General features: G+C 39.0%; 1 protein-coding gene and 1 non-coding gene across 5 annotated transcripts in view; both read left to right on the top strand.

Annotated features, from left to right (window-relative positions):
* MACROD2 (mono-ADP ribosylhydrolase 2) overlaps positions 1-15261 on the top strand; it is an 850453-nt gene that overhangs the window by 375492 nt on the left and 459700 nt on the right. The gene's annotated exons all lie outside the window — the stretch shown is intronic.
* Positions 11628-11818, top strand: LOC132071894 (U2 spliceosomal RNA). The gene has a single exon (XR_009418238.1). It is a non-coding gene; the product is annotated as a U2 spliceosomal RNA (small nuclear RNA).

Raw genomic sequence — 15261 nt, 5'->3', positions numbered from 1 at the left:
CCTCGGTGGCATCATCACCTCAGCCAGACAGCACCAGCTGATGTTTGCATTCCCAGAGTGAAGAGCAGGAGGCTGGGACAACCACAGTTCCTACAGCTGCTGTGGGAATCAGTGGGGAGATGCTCTGAACCCCATAAAATGCTAACAAGTGCTGAATACCCTTAGTGGGTGGACCTGCTGGCTTTTCACACGGGCGTGCAGGAATTCTCGGAGTCAATTGACCTTCGTCTTCTGTGCCTCCCTATCCCAGCTTTTATCCAGGAAATGATAAAATGCTTTTGTCAGAAGGGAGTGGGAGAGTTTGCAAACAGTAAATAGCTTTGTTGTAAGTAGTCACATGTTAGCATGCTGATCACCAGGAAAACTTAATGATATTAAGCATTTTGCATTCAGAGCAAAATCCAGAAGGGTGTTACAAGGCAGCTGGAAATCACAATAAGGGCAACCATTAACCAGTTACTTTTCATTCAGTGAGACCCTGTGTTTCATGTGTAGTGGGGCAGAGGAAAGATGCAGCTTGTTAACAAATGTTCAGAGCTTAAAAGGGTGACATTTTAAATTAGCGTATTTGCAATAATAAAGGAACATAAAGCTTGTATCTGTTAAAAGGAAATTTTAAAATGAAGCCTCTTTCCTGCCCTTTAACTGAGAATCTTATGATTATGTTAAATCCCAAAATGTGGCTTCATTATTCATTTCCTTTTTAACAGAATGTAAAATAACTGGAGCTTGAGGGTTTAGTGTATTAAAAAAAGAAGTAATGCTTTTTCATTATAACTTCTGGTAGTGTTTTAATTAAAGGTATTAGGAGAACTGTCATGGGTAACACATTTTTAAATTCTTGTACATTGTGCTGAAGAATATCTAGGAAGTGGATTATGTGCGCAAGTTGTTCCCTCACAGTGAAGTAGACCAGATTTTGTTATTCTTTACTGCTTATCGCCTGCAACTTGATCATGTATATTTACATGGCAGAGAGGAAGAATAGGATTTGTTCATAACAAATCAAGGCTGTTTTTGGCAAAACTTGGTGGTGTTTATTCATCCTAAAAGAAATTAAAAAACCAAAAAATCTGACAAACATTTAAAGTTAAGACCAAGAAAACGATTTAACTGTCCTTGTGTCTTTCCTAATGTGCTGGCTTTGCCATGTCTGACAAAAAACCAATTTGTAATTAGCTTTGAGAATTGACAATCTGTTAAACTGCTGAGAAAGCTAGACACACTTCTGTGAATATCTATGTTAAGGGCAAAAAAAGTCCTGGGAAGCCCTCTTTTCCTTCTGGCCTGAGCAGGTGACAGGGCCTGCCTTCCCCCAACTTGGCTGAGACTCTTCTGCCTAGGTGAGCTGAAAAAAGACTATTCCAGAAATTATAAACTGACTAAATTTCTTCTGCACATTGTTAGTAGGGAAGAAAAGGTTATGGGGAGAGGAGAAGTGTTCTAAAGGTTTTATTCTGATTCCTATTATTCTTTCTTTTAGTTACTGTTAATAACTTTTCTTTATACTCTTTTAAAGTTTTGAGCCTGCTTTACCTTCCTCCTAATCCTATCTCACAGCAAGAAATGTGTAAATATATCCTCGTGGGTGTGCTGGCATTTAGCCAGCACCGAACCCACCACATTAATTAGTGTGTTAGCTGGAAAATCTCAAATTGGGGAACAAAAACCACTACACAAAATTAGTGTTTCTGCCTGATTCAAGCTGAAACCACCACACTTTTCTTTCTCATTTCACCCCACCACTTTTCCCCATGTGCCTCCCAGGTATGCCATCATAGCTTGTTTCAGCCTGTGTTTGCATGTACCACCTTTAACAAAGGTTTTTGGGGATTCATTCCAATTGTTCTTGCTGTTCTGTTGGATTCATGTGGTGTTACCTGCCTGGCATCCTCAGTGATGAGGCACAACCTTTCTGCAAATTCAACTTAAAAGAGTGATCCAAGAGAATTCTTTGCAAGCTTCCCCTCATCTGCTGATCAGTGTTTTAAGCCAGTGCTTTCCATTTTTTCTTGGAGAGTTTCCATGAAGTCCCTGCCTGTAGAACTGTGTCTGAAATACTTTACAGCAATGACAATGAGCAGTGCAGAGGAATGTATGAAAATTGCACTGGTTGTTCTTTGGAGTGAAAAGTTTGGGATTTTAACTCCAATATTCTGAATGCGAAGAGGATGGTGGAAGCAATTGGGGTTGTCCCCAGAAATTTTACTGTAATATTTTTTGAAATAGATTTTGAAAAGCTTAAGCTGTAAGGTTCTAGGAGGATATTTTCAAAGTAGAATGGTGTTTCCACCAACTCCCAGGCATCTGTGTAAGCAGGGAATGTCACCACTTCAGCAGCTGCCAGTGCAGCTGACCTGGGTTTGAATGGAGAGGTCTTGTTGATTGATGTTTAAACAAAATGTTAATCTGTTTACATGCCATGTGGTCCCAGTGGGACTTGCTCAGATGACCACATACCTTGGAAAGCCAAAGTTTTGGACTGTTACAAGGAGTTTGTGTAGTTTTTCTGTTTGTACTACTGTTTTTCTCCAGATTCACTTATAAGGTGGTTTTATGTAGGTCTTTTTACTTTCAGATTTAGCTGAAAAAAGTGAAACTTGTGCCTGAATTCAGCTGCAGTTACTGTCTATAAACACATAAACCAAATTATTACATGAGTCAGGGTTATTTCTCAGGGGGAGAAGTATACCCCTGAAATAATAGCATATGCTGGCTTCTCTGCTTGGATGAGAGGAAGAGCTGTGTGGTTGCACTGCTGTTGTGCTCTTTTTCAACAATTAGTAAATGAGTTATCTTTTCGCTTCTTACTTTTTGAGTTATTTAGCTGACTGCTGACTGACCAGCCATGCTGAAAGCAGGTGGGAAAATCTGTCCAAATTGCCCTGTTTTTTTTCTTTTACTATTTTTTTTCTGTTTCTTCTTAGGATCTCACCTCATTACAAGGTAGGTAGGGTGGCTGTGGCCTAATTGTTTTTACCCAGATAATTAACATCCATGCAGAAATGTGGGTCTTCCTTGCATTTTTTTCCCCAGATGAATGGTTCTCAAATTTAGTTACAATAATACAATAAATGCAAATTTATATTCCTGTGAACATAGCAAAGGGAGCATAAAATAAATTCTTACTTATTCCCGTCTGTGCTTGGTAGGAGTGCTGATATACTCCTAAAATAATTAGGTCCAAGTGTTTAATCAAACACAAAATTTTGTCTTTTCTATTACACAAAAGCAAACTATTTATCTTGCAAGTATTTGAAGATTTATGGAGTCCATGTGAAGAAATTTTTGCCCATTAATGCACATTATTAATGAATGCCTCTGGTTCATTTGGGAGTTTTGCATGTAGGAAACATTAATAGACCGGTGTGTGAAAATTTGTCTTAAGTGTCTGCAACAGTATTTACTTAAGTGCAGATGTCCCATAGAGAATTGGCAATGCCAGCACTTCAGCAGAGTGCCCAAGGTGAAATTTTATAAATTATATGTTGGGTGTTTCAGCTGGTTGTAACACCAAGTAACTGCATCAGACATAATAAATAGTATTGTAAAAAGTAAATAATAGAATTGCTTGCGAAGTTACTAAGGGTAAATAGTTGTTATAATTAGTTTTAGTTGAGGTGATATGAGGTGCTGAATCTGAAAGAATACAGAATTGTGTAGAGTGTCAGCTGACATGTCAGTGGGTGAACTCTGTCATTCCGCTGCCCCATCTAATCAGTCCAAGAACAGAATCAGTTTTGATAGCAGACCATATCCTTTTCAAAGTAGCCTCAGTTAAATGGAGGCTCAGTTAATTCAGGCCCAAGTTTAACTTTGTCTTTCCATTTGAGAATGTGTATATTCAGATAGAGGCACACTGTTCCTCAGACATCTCAGAAGACAAAATGAGAGTCTCTACAATTTTTGATTTAATGGCTGTTGTGATATCTCTCATTTATTAGCAGTTTGACACTCATCAAGACCAGCTTTAGCAGTACTTTGGGCCATTGAGTGAATTGCAACTCTTGGCTTGGCAGCAGATTTCAGAGAAGCGCAGTGAACTTTGGGAACTGGTTTGAAATCTCAGATAAGATGGAAAAACACCCCCCAAGGTGTTAAGTGTCAGTACAGTGAATTTGAGGGCAATTTTCATTTCCTTGTCAACAAGATGAAAATGGAGCTCTTTCCCTGGGAAACTGGGAGAAAGCAGCCATGCCATGTAAAAGCGTTTTGCAGGAGAGGTAATGTCCTCTCCCCTCCACAGCTGCACATTAAGCTCAGGCTGCTGTGGGTAGAGGGCCAGGCATTGGGTAAGTGGGCAGAATAAATGGCTCTTAGGGAGTTTATTCCCATTATCCCTTCTGCAAAACCAAGGGAAGCCTCTGGTAATTCGTTGCTGGTGAAAATGATACATCCAGTTTTTACCACCTCATGCATTTTCTTTTGATATGTGGGGCAAAGTGAAGAAGTGTTAAATTGAAGCAGAGGCAGAAGAGGGGAGGAAAAAAGGAAGAAGAAGTCCTAAAGAGCGAGACTTGGGACAATGTACAATGTACAATGCCAGCCCTTAAAGCTAAAAAAACAGTGTTCAAAATTGCTGAGTATGAAGCAAACATCACCTGGATCAGCTTTCCAGCATGACAGTGTGACCAATAATTGAACCTGACAGAGTAGCCTTTCAGGAATACAAATACCACAACTGCACTGTTCTGCTTATGCACCAGTATCTCCGGCCGGGGGCTGTGTACAAATAACAAACAGGACAGGACTGCTGGGAACGTGCCTTGAGCTGTTTTTTTTTCCAGCATCAGTCTCGTTACATGGTTATGACAATGGGAAGATGCCAGGCAGCAGACCAAGAACTTAATGTTACAAAGTTTTTTGACCAATCACACAAAGCAAAAGCACATTGACAGTAGTTCTATCCAGTCACTGTAAGCACAGGTACCTTTGGTTAAAACAAGGCTTGCTTATTTTGAATACAATACCTGCTTGTAAGCCTTAAAACGCAATGCACAGAGCTCCATTATTAAGCTTCAAACTTCCTAATATCTTGCTAGATAAACTTTTCTGCAGCTTAGGGAGTTGTTCTAGACAAGCATTGATACACAGACCATTGTTCTATTTTTCCTTACTTTTCTACCTTTTACATAATTTTTCTGCTGACCTATCTCATGGCTACTGCTTAGCTCTGATCACAGTTCTGCTGTCTCTGAGGCTTGCTTTTTTGCAGGTTTTCCCCTGATTTTATGGATTCCCACACACCAGAAATGCAATATGTGATCTGGGACTTCGTTGCCAGCGCGCTGTCTCTCCCGGCCTCGCCTTTGATGAGCGTCTTCCAGGGGAAAGCACCGCCTTTCTGATCCCATTAGAGGAGAGAGGCTCTGTCTCTGTTGTCCTTTTTGCAACCTTTTTGCTTAGTGAACACGGGGGATTTGTTGAGAGATGTATTGGGACCTAGCATGTCACAGGCAGGCTTGTTACAGATGAAACCCTGTTGACAGAAAGGATTAGCTGCAAGCAAGAGAGAAAAAAAACAAGTCATATATTTTAAGGACAGTCATGGTAGAAAATTTTTATTATTTTTTGGGTAAGTAGATAGTCAGGGCTTTGTGGTATTAGAGATTCTGTACCCTAGGAAACTGGCAGTGATTTCAGCCTGGATGCTGCCAAACTGTACTCCAGAATCTGAGGTTTCATATGAAAGAGGGGGGAAAAAAAGCAAAACAAACAGAAAACCCTCTATACCCTGCAGCTGCAGAGAAAATGCTTAGAAACTCACTGTGACCAGGGTTGTGTTCTTGTCTTGAGTCAGCAATCAGCTTGAAGCAATACCTTTGAGAAGAGTGAACTGTGCTGGTCATTTCAATGCATGTGAGGTATGAAGCCTGGCCTGTTTCCACAGCAGCTAGCTCATTTCAGTGTTTTTTTTGGTGAAAATCAATGTCATGCATGCTCTTTGAGAACGCATTTTCTTAGGACACAAGAAACAAACCAGAAGGAAGGTCTATTATTTGTCATGTAAATAAGAATTAATGTTAAACATAACATAACTTCTGCTCTTCTTCTCTTCCCATCCAACAACCCCCAAAGAAAAAGGGCGGGGGGGAGGGGAAAGGCAAGCAAATTTTCAAATTGTGGAGAAATGGATAAACATGGGATATTTTCTTTGCCCACCAGAAAAAGCTTTAGTTATATCCAGACTCTTGGAAAAAATCAAAACAAAACCCCCTTCTTCCTACTAACCCCTACATTCTCTGTAGTACCATATGCCCCAACTTAGAATTATCCAGCTTTTCATACATTCCACTTCTGCTCTGACAGCTATACAATGTACAACAATTGCACAGAGTCAGAAGGCAAATCTGAGATGCACCAAGAATAAGGAATTTACTGCCAGTTTAAAACAAATGTAGTGAATATGGAAGTAAATAACTTAAGTAAAACTGGATACTGATGGTGTTTTTTCCTTTCTGTGTGTCTGTCGAAATGTCCAGTCTCCGATTCATGTAAACATTACTGTGAATTTACTTTTTTCTTCAGCTTTGCTGAATGTACATTTAGAGGCTGTAAAATGCAGGGGATCTTAAACTTCATTGTCATGAGCACCCCAAGGAACCTGTTAATCAGTGGAACTGTTGTATGGCTCACGTCATGTTTGAGCATTGGAGCTCGACATGAGAAAAGCACTGTAATCACTCACAATTAGTACTGGGTAAGCCTCACAAGGTTTACTTATGAGTCCCCTCATGCCAGATTCATATCCAAAATGTATATGAAGTATCTGAACCATTAAGAGTCTGGGAGGTAATACTTTGTCATTGTATAAGGCAGAAGACTTGTGTATGAAAGGGCAAGGGGATTGTGAAATAATTACTGTCTCTGCATTTAATTTGAGTCAATGAAAATGCCAGAATGATTGAAGTGTTTATGCTGAAGATCAAGGAGTTATATTGGAATAGGGTAATCAAAGCCAGGAACATCTCCTTTAAAATTTTTTAATGTTTCTCAGGAAGGAGATAATGGAGGACTATCAGAGTAGAGCAAGGGGAGTGTTGGAAGGAAAGTCAGGATCAGAGGTCACACCTGTGTGAAGTGATGGTTTGAAAACGACAAGTAAAAATGGAAATATGCTTCACTTGACAGTGATGAATGGGTTCCTTGACCTGAGGAGGAAGACTAGAGGTGGCTTTGCACAATGGAGATGGTAATTTGATAGTGGCAATTATAGGTGAAAAAGTTAGCCAGTAAAAATACCGTGGGGAAAATGCCTGCTCTCAATTAGGAATGGTACTCATGCCCCTGGGCCTCGACTGCCAGGGTAGCTGTGCTTTTCTCCAGCCTGGGATACTTTCAGTGTGCCATTTTTATGCTTTCAGTGTGATTTTCTCATCCCTGTATTCATTCCACCTGTTCCCAGTATTCCTTTTACTTCATGTTTGTTTACGCTTTGCTTACCTTCAGCACAGGAATATTCTGCATCTCTCCTCTGTATTCTCCTCCTAACAACATCAAACCTCATGGAGTTGGTGAGCTGCTGGGCCTGGCTCAGAGTCAGTATTGCTGAACCTGGGACTGTACATAGAGTTTCCACGATGTGGGAGGTAGGATCAGTCATATCTTGCTCACACATCTCTCATATCTCAAGGGCAGGAAAACATTTGCCACTGGCCTGTAACTGTGCCTCTCTGCAGGCAATAAATGCTAAGAGTCTCATCAGCTTCTACATTCTGAGGCAAAAAGTATGTTGTAGGCTCTAGATGGCCTCAGAATAGGAAGTATGGATTTTGAGGTTAGGAGAGGTTTGCTTAAAAGAGGTTCTGATCAAGATGAATTGTGAAAATGGCAATAAATCCTGTGTTTTAAAAGGTAATAAACTGACTATTAATATTTAAGGCAGAGCTCCAGGCAAATATGAGTGGCAGATGGAACCACCTACCTTTATGTACCTTCCTCCTCCGTAGCACTCAGCAGGAGAAGCTGAAGCATCCTGAACCCTACAGGGTCTTCCTTGAGGCCCAGAGAGTCAAAAGTGCTTCAGACACTATGTGCATAGGTTTTGTTCCTTTTTGTGCAGGTTTTTGTCTATTTGACCACATAAGTCCTTTATGTTAACGTGACATTGAGCTAAAAGTACTGAGTACGTTGCAGTTTAGTATGGTGCAATTAATCATGTGTTTGGGCACCACAAGTTGTATTTTGTTGTGAAATAAGGTGGCTGGAAAATTGGAAATAATAAATAATGAAGGCCCATGTTTAGCACGGTTCTTTTCATCTACAAATCTTTGTAAAAATGCACCAAAGGTTTCTTCTAAAGAGTTGAGCTACTTGGCAACTTCCAATCTGTGTGCTATCATAACACCAGTTTGGAGACTCTCAAATCCCATGATCCATTTGGGGAACACTCATATCCTTAGTTCTCCCTCTTTCTCCTGCCCTGGACCTGAAGTCTGATTAGTGTTTAGACATTGCTTTGAGATAATGATAATGTGCCTTTTAATTAGCATCAATATTTTTAGTCTTTTGGGAAATAATAATGTGCTTCCTTTTTACTCCTTGACTGTTGACAGATGGCCACTTATTAAACATCATTAAATTCTGATATCAATCATTTTTGTGCTTTATAAAATATGCTCATTGTTTAAAGGAAATGATAAGTATAGGAGGAAGATTTTCCACATGGATTGTGTAGACTTTGATGCAGTGCTGCAGCAGTAATTGATGGAGGGAGGCCTTATTTTTTAAGACATTATAAGCATAATCTCTGAGGCCTTGTTAACTCCCTTTCAGGATATATGTGTATGTTAGGAGTGGCTCCTGAATGGAAGTAGCCCCAATGCTTCTGAGACAAAGCCACTATTTAAGCGTTTAAAAACATGAACTTTTGAGAAACCCGTCCTGATATGGAGAAAACGTTTTGTGCATTTACCCAGGAATCCATGTTGTGTGTGGCTTTGTGAATGCCATGAAAAAGCGAAGATGGATTCCTGTGCATCTGTTATTTGCAGCAAGGCTTTATTTGACTTGATGCATTCTTGGCAAGAGCCTCCAATTCATTACTTGTGAAACTTTGTTTAATGGGTACAATTACGATCTGCATTGTGCCCTTGCTCATCTTAATAGCAGTATTAATTTGCAGGAAGGGACAAAAATCATCTTGCAGAGTTATCAAGCCGTGTTTAGACTTTCTGAATGCTAATTAATTCAGAGCTCAAATGCTGTACCTGCTGTTTAAAAGGCTGGCAGCTTGTATTCATCACCTGAGTGACAGCTGTTCCTTGCCTTTTTTACTCTTAGAAAAAGAGTGGGGAAGATTAACTCCTTCCCATGCTGATGACTGCCATTTTGAAGCAACATTTATATTGAACTTTTAAATGTTAAAAATTTTTTTTTCTTTAACAGATTGTCTGATTTTGACAGCACATTAGCGAAAGGATTGGTGACTGTATGTTGTTCAGAGAAATTGCTAAATATTTCTCCAAATCACTGTTATTTTTTCTGGGCAGGGCAAAAAGCCCCAAACAGTCTCAGTGACATTTGATGCCAATACCAGATCCATATAAGCTCAAAGAGAAAGAATTAAAATATGTAAAAGTCAGATTAGAACATTTATAATGAGTATGGAATCTGAAGAATTTTTTCTCCTGGAATCAAACCCCTTTTTTAATATATACTGTCAAGAAAATATTTATTAATTGCAATGAAATTAAATGTTCGCTTAGGCCATTTAAATGTCACAGAAAATAAAATGTACAGTTGTATATTCTAGATGCTGCATTCAAAGCTCATTGAGTTGCTGTTTGTTAAACTGAACTTGCCTGCTCTAGAAGAAGTGGTAGTAAAGAAGGGGGCTTAAAGGCATGCAGGTGATTTGATTTAATTTAATTAAGTCTGAGAAAAAGTATCAACTGGTACAATGCAGATGTTCATATGCAGGTGTGGGAGGATTGCAGAGTTTGCCTGAGTGACTGAGGAAGTGGGATAGTAATATTGGATTAAGTTCCTTCTTTTTCACAGAGGAGCAGATAACTGAAATATAAATGTTAGCTCCATTCCTCCATTCCCAAAACACCTAAATTATACTGCATTTTTTTTTGGGGGGGGGAAACATCAGACAAATCAGTAGTTGTTTCATGTCAGAAAGTATTGTGGAGCTACTGACACCAAACAAAATTCCACAAAATCTTCCAGTTAGTATTTTAAGATGAATCCAAAGTTTTTTCCTTTGCTACTTTAAAGGCCTACAAAGTCTGGTATGTGTTTTGCTACATAAATATTTCAGACGTGCGGGTGTGCAGTAGACATGTCATAATAAAATAAAATTTTCATTCACCTTTTGGAGGCCCTGTATCTTCAGGGAAACTCAGGATGGACTTGGCTAATACCTCAGGGCTTTGATTGTGCTCACGTTGGGTTTTCCGCATTCTGGCTCAGTAAATCTCATTAAGCACATGCTGAACTTGACCATTCATTGTTCGTTCTCTTGACTTCAATAGCAAATTAGGCACATGCTTAAATGTTGTTCAGAGCCTTAGGGAAAGGTGATTAAACACAGTAACAAAGCTATGCTGTTAAAATATTTTAACTCATTAAAATACAGTGGATTTGCTGATAATGATTCACTAAACACTCTGTACTGAAAATTAAACAATTACCTTATAACTGGCTGATTGTCTTGTGCAGCTTGGAGCACCAACATCAGGATATTAAATTTGTCTTGCTGTGACAATACCTTTCCTTTCACCTTGTGACCTGCTGTTGTATTCTTTCAAACAATTAGTGATTATGGTGAGTGATTGAAAATATCATTGGTAGTATAAAGGCTTCCAAGTTTTTTTACAAAGTGTTTTTGAAAATAATTTTAAAGAAATAGTTGTCTTTTTCCAAGTTACTACACTATCTTCTGTTATTACTCATTAACTTCAAAAGATGCTTTCTGTTTCCATGCACAGGAATGATTTTTTGATGCTTTAGCAGTATTGACTTAGTGCTCTTCATGTGTGGACAGTTCTCTGCTAATTTATGGTGAAGTTTGATACCGAGTAATTGTGCTTTAGCAAGACTGGTATTTAGTCTTTGAATTAGTGTGTAAGATGCTCTAATGAGTCCAGCAAGGATTAAGAAAATGCACTGCAGTAATTCTGTTTTTAATAAGTTATTTATTCAAAATTCCCTCAGCTTTTTAGAATTCTGTGAAATAGTTTCTGAAGGGGAGATGTGTTTCTAAAAACACCCTTTATGAATCAGAAAACAGAAGATTCCTTAAATATTTGGGGCTGGGAGCATCAAAGCTTCAGGAGCTTGATGGCCAGAGGGAAAGCTAGGTGTTTTCTCTTTTTATTTAGTTTACCATAGAAGAAATAATCAGATCAAGGCTGAAATATTTTGGCAGGCTAGACATGGCATCATTAACTTCCTCAAGTTCCCGTCCTGAAACAGTTCCTGTGTGTGTAAAATCATGAGCTCACTGAGATCCTGGAGCGAGTTATTTGGGGTCTGTAGTCTGTCTGCAGCTTTTTGAAATAAATCTGAGTGATAAAACTGCATAATTGTTGTTACCCTGGTGTTAAAATCTTGGGATGATTCAGTCTCAGCGTGCGCACTGAGTCAGAGCAAGAAACCATCGAGTCTGCTGATTCGTGTTTGCCTCTTGACCTTTTGGCAAAGATCAAGTGCAGCATATGTTTTTATCAGTTTAATAACTGTTATGTCCTCAGCTGGAGGATTTTATATTAAATGAGTTTGGGGACTGGGAAATGTACTAGGAGCTTACGCCGTCCTCTCCATGCGTGAAGGCTGCTATTGCTGTGTTTCTAGAATGGTGTGAAAAGAAAAAAGGAAAAAAAAGGCAACAAGTCCCTTAATGACCATAAAAGAGTGCAAAGGGAAGAGCAGGAACAGAGCAAACATAGATTATGCCTCTCCACAGTGTTCTCTTAATTCCCACAATTTTCAGCTCAGTGAGTTCCCGAGCCTCCATAAAACCCCATGTAAAATAAAATTAAAAAAAAAAAAACTAAAATAAAATAGCACTTCTGATTCTGTTTTAATCTTATTTTCACTGCCTTCTCAGTCTGTACTAATATATATTTTGTTGATGTTCAGTATTGTACATTTAGATTATCGTCCTCCAGACTGGGTGGTACCTTGTGCCTGCTGGGTACAGTGAGCCTACACTTGGTTTTTTCTTGTTCTTGCATCACTGGTGCTGTTTATTTTCACTGACCACTCTTAGAGGTAGTGCTTTTCTGAAAAATGAGATAAATAGCAATCAGAAATAACTGCAGAGTGCAGCAGATAGAAACACTCTGCGTGATGGTGAAATGCAACGTTCAGGATTTGCTTTGGTTTGATTAAGGAGCGTTAGAAAGAAATAGATGTCATCAGTATCTTTGAGGAAACACTATTTTTTAAATGCAGGTGTTTAAAATATGTAAAAAAAGCCAAGAAGCATGGTGAGCTGGTGTTCACTTGAACGCTTTTGACTGATTAAATGCTGACAAAATTCCATTTTGTAAGCTGGAGGTCCAGTTCATACATGCTGTAGTCAGTGGTTGGCTAACAAGAGCTGGTTTTATTAGGCCTGTGGCACTCACTGCTGAGGTCCACGTAATGCAGCAGGTGATCACAAGCATGGCTCATGACATCTTTTGAAACACAACCACGCCACTAAAAGCCACGTTGATAAGACAGGGTGAAAACTGGGTCTTCTATTTGAAATAAAATTCATACAGTTTAGATAGAGAGTGATCACAATAATTTGTAGATGACATAAGAATTTGACTCTTCAAGCGTGTTTTATTAAGTGCGTGAGGTAATACAGAATGGAGGAACCCATGTCATTGTAAATTAGTTTCCTTGAGTTAAGTCTCGTTACTAAGACACCTTCACTTTTTAAAATTATTTTGCCTGCCATGGTTAATAAAAAGGAAGTTAATTTGCTGTGACATTTTTGGTGGTAGCTTGGTGCACTACCGACTTAATTGCAGTAAAATAATAGTTTCAAAAAAAACCCCTAAAATCCATGTTCCTTGCATTTTGAATCACTGAGTGATTTACTAGTCATTATTTATAGCCTCAGTATTTCAATTAGAATAAGTTAAATAAAGCTTATGTGGGGGATGTGGAAGTGCTTGTTGATTGTTATTATTTTCATGTTACTATTTAATGGAAAATAGTATATTTTGATTTTTTTTAATATTTCTGCTTGGATTCAAACCCAGAAGTCTACAAGACAGAAATCCACTGCAGCAAAATGCCATCTCATTACCATGCATGCTATGATGCTCACAGGTTATTGTCAATATCCAGTCTCTACTGGCAAGGAAGCTTTTGTTTGTCATGGGAACAAAATGATTGTTCTTTGTTTGTCTAGACAGCTGAGTTCTTGAAACGAAAAGCATTTTGATCCTGGGGTAAATATTGATTCTCTCTCCTCTCTCTCTGAGAAAATTATTTTAGCATGTATTATATGCACCCAGGTAAGGTAAGGCCAGCTCAAGACCTCACAGGCTACTTAAACCTGTGACACAGGCCAGCATTCAAGAAGTGGTTTCATTACCCCTAGATCAGCCCATACATGCTGGTTCTTTGGGAGAGCATCCCCTACAACAGAGCAGAGAAGGATTCATGTGCAACTTGCTGATAGCAATAGGATCCTAGGTTTATTATTTTCACCCAAGAAGCAGTGGCGTCAATTTGCCTTTTTTCCCACTCCCTTTTGAGTGGTTCTGTGCCTTAAACCCAGGTGGTCAGGATGAGGTCCCAGGTATTAAAGCACTGTGCTTCCCAGAGACAGCCTTCGGAGACACACAGAGAGATCTGCATTTTGCTGTGCAGATTTCTAGCATGCAGAAAGCCTTTTCATAGTGCATTGGGCAAAAGTAGAGTGGTGGGCAGTAGCCAAGTCTTCCTTTATCAATAGACATGGAAAAGGGAGTGCAGAGTGTTCATTAATTTAGGAAACTGAGCCTCCACTGCTGTTGCCACTCCTCAGCTGATCTGGGACACCCTGGGAGAGAAGCTCCTTGGCATGTCCTTAATGCACAAACTGAGAGAATTGGCAAGGAGAACAGAAAGAGTTGGACAGATTTCCTGAAATAATGGTGCACTGCCACCTTCTTTTAAAGGCACACTTCCACCATCTCCTTTTTGCAGCTCTCTTAAGAAGAAACAGAAATGCCTGAGCCTTTGTGAATTACTGCAGTATGTCTGCTACCATCACAGTGTTTGATATCAGTCCCTGTCTGTGTGCATCCCTATGGGATTCAGAGCATAAGATCACATTCCTGTGGAAGCTGTGCCGTGCAAGTACAAAATTTCTGCTGCCCCAATTTAAAAATTTCATTAGTAAATAAACAGACCAGATTGATTGGCTCCCTTTAGAGAGTGATATGGGATCATGATTTCACCCTCACAAAAACAATAATTGGCATTCTAAGAAAATAGTTCTAGTGGAATTTATTGCAACATGATTTGTTTTGTTATTTGTAAAGCCTGTGTGAGCTTCTGCCATCTTGAATCACTGAGTATCATTGTAAAACTGTTTTTTCATGTTCATGTGGGGTACACTGGTTTTTGTTTTATCTCATCAGCCATTTTCTTAGTAAAATGTTTTGAAAGGAGGAAGAAAAATCAAAAAGGAGAAGGAAATCTTAGAGAGACTATATCTCTTGCCACTATGTTGACTGTTCATCTGAGACGCTGTGCTATCATGCCTTTATTCCAGAGCCAGCACTGTTGAATTAATGTTGAATTCACATTTAATATAATTTTTCATTTTTGACTCCTAATACTAGTTTTTAAAAACTTCCACCACAAATAGGAAAAAATTACAAAAAGGGCTAACATACAACTTGCTTCTTATGTGCCTCAGAAGGCACAGTCCTACCACTGACATTCTGAAAACAGTTAAGGTTGTTTAACGAGGTTTGCAGCTAAAGCAGGGACTCCCATATGACCTGTATTACCTCTCCTCAAGGGAATGCATTTTCTTAAAGTGATGATTTATGAGATTCAATACTAATGTCAAACTTCATTCTGCCATGTGAAGTAACATAATTAAAACACCGAAATAGCAGAACACAAGCAGCAGAACATTGTTGAACTTGTAGATATTTCCACATAGGTGATGTAAAGTTTGATGGAAAAGTGATATGAGTGCTTTAGGCATGTCCACATGAGATGTAAGGAAAACAAGCCTCAAGCAAGTCTGCTATTTCCCTCAGAAAGATTTCATCCAGAGAGGAAGATGGAATATTTATGTGCAATAGCAGC

This window comes from Ammospiza nelsoni, chromosome 3, assembly GCF_027579445.1.
Source record: "Ammospiza nelsoni isolate bAmmNel1 chromosome 3, bAmmNel1.pri, whole genome shotgun sequence".
NCBI classification, from domain to species: domain Eukaryota; kingdom Metazoa; phylum Chordata; class Aves; order Passeriformes; family Passerellidae; genus Ammospiza; species Ammospiza nelsoni.
This window is presented reverse-complemented; position numbering and strand designations above follow the sequence as displayed.